This window comes from Petaurus breviceps, unplaced genomic scaffold (genome assembly GCF_028583685.1).
Source record: "Petaurus breviceps papuanus isolate PSGF00001 unplaced genomic scaffold, PetGlider_PUasm1.0 90845, whole genome shotgun sequence".
NCBI lineage: Eukaryota > Metazoa > Chordata > Mammalia > Diprotodontia > Petauridae > Petaurus > Petaurus breviceps.
In genome coordinates this window covers 17,282,221-17,286,953 of record NW_027187359.1, presented here as the reverse complement: position 1 = coordinate 17,286,953, position 4,733 = coordinate 17,282,221, and the positions used below count along the sequence as shown (strand labels likewise).

At 39.9% G+C, this 4,733-nt stretch overlaps 1 pseudogene; it reads left to right on the top strand.

Moving 5' to 3' along the window:
* The first annotated feature begins 3,604 nt into the window (after nt 1–3,604).
* Nucleotides 3,605–4,103, top strand: LOC138148997 (ubiquinone biosynthesis protein COQ4 homolog, mitochondrial pseudogene; annotated as a pseudogene).
* Nucleotides 4,104–4,733: the final 630 nt, after the last annotated feature.

The window sequence follows — 4,733 nt, the reverse complement described above, 5'->3', positions numbered from 1 at the left end:
ACTGGTCTTACTTGTTGATTATCCTTATTCTATTGGATTTGTTGAGAGAGGGGGAGTATTATGGTGACCGAGTGCTTAAACTAGATGTGGGCTGGCGTGAGCAGAGACTAGTTGAGACCCCTCTGTGATATTTAAAATAACTTCATTAACTTTAATTATATCAAGGAATCAGGAAAATAAATGACAGATGGAAAAGTTAGGCAATCCTTGGTCCTTGGGACTGGTACATGAAATGCTCTGGATGCTACAGGAAGAAGATGGATATAAGAAAACCACAATATAGAATCAGCAGAGGATAGGAGGATAGGTCAAGATAACCAGAGGATAAATCAATGCAGTGATACGTCAGCACAGTAGCATTATTACTAGGATCACGGAAGACTATCTTCCTCCCATGCTTGCAGTTGGATGGGACCAGTGCAAGAAAATGCAAATTGTAACATATGACAACCCAGAAAAGACATAGAGTTCTGACCTTTGTCACTTAAATTTCAGTTATTGTATGACATTTTGGGTTGTTTGAATGAAAACTGAGGAGAAGCCATGCCTGGTTTTGCCTTTGGTGTGACTAGGATGGTGCTAATCCAAAATAAGGTACAGCATCCAGAGAGGAAGCTGGACTTGAGCCATGAATACAGTTGACTTTGACCCCTGTAGCTCCAACTAATGTTATCAGAAGAGATTGGGCACCAAAGGGCAATTCCAACTAAGCAGAATATAGTAACTGTATAATTCTTTTACTTTCCTTCATGACCCCATCCACAATAGAAGGTGTAGAGAGGAAGAAAGATCTTGGCTGTCAGCAAGATTGCTGATTGTCACCTAGTTTCAAAGAATACTACATTTTATAGGGAGGGTCAGAGAATAGTAGAAACTGGAAAACATAAATTAGAGCTGAACTGTAACACAGAGGATGGACCTTCACACACAGAATGTTCAAGGTAGAAAGAAACTTGGAGACTATCTAGGTCAAAGATTCTTAACCTGGACTCTGTGAACTTGTTTGTGGTGTTTTTTTAAATTGTTATTAGTATTTCAACCTAATTGGTTGCCTTGTTTTTATTTTATTTTGTGCATTTAAAAATGTTCTTTTGAGAAAGGGTCCATAGGCTTCATCAGACAGTCCAAGGGGTTCCAGGACATAAACAAGATTAAGAAGCCCTGATTTGGGCCAAAATTCTAATTTATTTATTTATTGAAAGCAATTGGGGTTAAGTAACTTGCTCAAGGTTACATGGCCAGTTATTTCTGGGTGTGGTGCTAAGTATCTGAGCCTGGATTAGATCCCCAAATCATCCCAACACTGGGGCCGGTGCTCTTACTCACTGAACCACCTGGCCGCTCCACAAAATTCTAATTTAAAAGAAAAGGAAACTGAGGCCTGGAGAGGCCAAATTACTACTGTAAGGACACAGAGGAAGTTAGAGGCAGAGCTGAGAATATAACATAGGTCTCTTGACTCCCAGCCTCGTGGTCTTTCCACTATCACCACATAGTATGTTCAAAACACTTCAAACAAAATTGAGAAAGACCTTGACCCTGAATAGATCTTCTCTCAGGTCAGCAGCAGGTGGAGAGGAGACAGGGAGTGAAATATACAGAGTAATGAATCAAATTTACCACCAAAGTGATTCCCCCAATTGATAAATGGTCAAAGGATATGAAGAGGCATTCATCAGATGAAGAAATCAAAGTTATATATAGGGATATGAAAAACTGTTCTAAAATACTCTTATTTAGAGAAATGCAAATTAAAACAACTTTGGTACTACCTCACACCTATCACAATGACTAATATGAAAAAAAAAAGGAAAATGATAAATTCTGGAGAAGATGTGGGAAATTTGGGGCACTAACACATTGTTGTTGGAGTTGTGAACTGATCTAACCATTCTGGAGAGCACTTTGGAACTATACCCAAAAGGCTATAAAACTGTGCAAACACTTTGATCCAGCAATACCACTGTGAGATCTAAATCCCAAAGAGATAATTTAAAAGGGCAAAGGACCTACCTTTGCAAAAGTATTTATGGCAGCTGGTCCTATTTGTGGTGGCAAAATATTAGAAATTGAGGGGATGCACATCAGTTGGGGAATGGCTTAAAAAAACTGTTATTATATGAGTGTAATCTAATATAATCTGCAATAAGAAATGATAAACAGGCAGATTTCAGAAAAAAAAACCTGGAAAGATTTGTACAAACTGATGCAAATTGAAATGAGTAGAACCAGTTAAACATTGCACATGACATCAGCAACATTGTGTGATAATCAACTGTGAATGCCAGCTCTTCTTAGCAACACAATGATCTAAGACAAATACAAAGGACTCATGAAGGAAAATGCTATCCATATCCAGATATGTGCTCTGAATGGAGATTGAAGCATATTTTTTTCAGTTACTTTGTTTTCTCACATTTTCTTTTTTTCTCTTTTCATCTATTTATACTTCCACAACTGTGATTAATATGGATATATATATATATATATTTTTTTTCTTTTTGGAGGGCAATTGGGGTTATGTAACTTGCCCAAGTTTACACGGCTAGTTTGTGTGTGTGTGTGTGTGTGTGTGTGTGTGTGTGTGTGTAACAATTGTCTGAGGCTGGAACTGAATTTGGGTCCTCCTGACTCCAGGGCTGGCCCTTTTACTCACTGCGCCACCTAGTTGCCCCCATATGGAAATATTTTTATATAATAGCACATGTATGAATGATATCGAACTGCCTACCATTTTCTGAAGAGGGGATGGAACAAGGGAGGGAGAATTTTTTTTAATTCAAAATCTTATAAAAATGAATGCTAAAAATAATTCTTTATGTGTCACTTGGGAAAAATTAAATACTATTTAAACAACAAAATACCATGCACAAATAGGAAACTGCCAATTATTTATAATTTAATATTCATGTTAAATGAAATTCAAGTTAAGTTATTCACAGCTTCTCTATACACAGATTATATATCTGTTTCTTCTATTTTTCATGGGTGAATGGGTTGTTATTTTAAAATATTGTTAAAGACTTTATGTATGCTACTTTTCTGATTCTACTGCTTTCAATCTCCATCATTTTATGAGTTTTTAAATTTTGTTGCATTCCAAATATTTGTCACTTCTGATGGTATAGTGACAATCCTTTACACTGATAAGCCAAGATGTATTTATCTGTACCCCCTTTAGAAATTGGCCCCATTCATAGATTGTCCCTGGCAATGATGTCAACATGACTGATCTCACTCAGATTTGGAGCTCTGGGTCCAAGTTATTTACTACCTCTCTCTTTGGGTACTCCAAATTTCCTTCCTTCTTCCTGCCTCACTCTATTACTCCTCACCCCACCCCTCTACACTCTGAAATAAAAGGTGAAAACATTAGGAGACATACTGAGGGTGCCAGTGCCATGGCAATGCCCTTCCACCTGTCTAGGCTCTGTGGTTTACAACCTTGACTCCCCCTCCACACTTTCCACCCCACTTCAGACTTGATGCATCCCCATGGATGGTCACAACAAAGGCCTGGGTCTGCTCTACCCAGGCCATATCCCCACCAACTGGCCAGCACTGCCTACATTGGTGCCCTATGCCACCTACCACCTGCCGCAACATGATTGCTATTCTGGGTGAGACCACATGACACCAAGCTTTTCAGGCACTCAGGGACCAGATGATGAGGGACCCCAAGGATACCCAGATCCTGAAGGAACAACTTCGAATCTAGCTCTCTACCCTGGACTTGAACAAACTTCAGTCCCTACCAGAGGGCTTCGTTGGTTGCAAGTATGCCCACTTTCTTGATGTTAATAGGGTATCCCCAGCTACATGAGATCCCACCTGCTTGTGGATGATAAGGAACTTGCTTACGTGGTCCAGCATTACCGTGAGGTTCAGGACCTCCTCTAAACCCTTTTGGTGATCTCTACCAATATGCTTGGGGAAGTTGTGGTTAAGTGGCACAAAGCTATCCAAACAGGTCTGCTCATTAGCTCTTAGGAGCTGCCTTTGGACCCACCTGACTCATTGCCAAGAAGTCAAAAAAGCTGATTCCCTCGACAGTTCAGAAAGGTCAAAACTCTCAATGTGTCTTCAACTTCTACTATAAATAATGGTGGGAGCAGCCCATAGGAGTCCTTCAGGAGCAGCTAGGCATCACTCTACCTCATGCTGTGTGGCCAGGCCATACTCAATCCCCAAAGTTCTGATCCAGTAGGTTCATGCCTACCCTGTGCCACTGGGTAATGGGTTGTCCTGCCCAGGACCTTTGCACTCTGTACCCATGTACATCTAGCCCCAGATAAGGGGATGAAGAGAGTTCAAAAAGTACCTTAAATGGATATGTGAGTATCCCTTTATCTTCCAATGAGACATGACAATAAAAGGAATCTACTTGTTGTTCAGAAGAAATCTCTTAAGTAAGCCAGAAGCAATGAACCACTGTCATGTAAGTGAAATAGGATGGGGTCAATACAGAGAATTCTATTGATTTATCAGGAATCCATGGCCCCATAAATTTGTTTAATTTACTCTCCGGTCAATCTTCTGTCCCCTAGAACTAACTAATCAGACTGACTTAGGGATAGCACTAGTTACTGAATCCTGATCCCAATTGGGAGTTGCCGAAGATTGGACATAGAGGAGGGAGTGGCTCCAAATTAACCAGTTCATCTTGGAGCAAACTCAATTTATGCTAAATTCTATAGAAACAGGTGCTTTCAAAAATCCCAGACAAATGAATC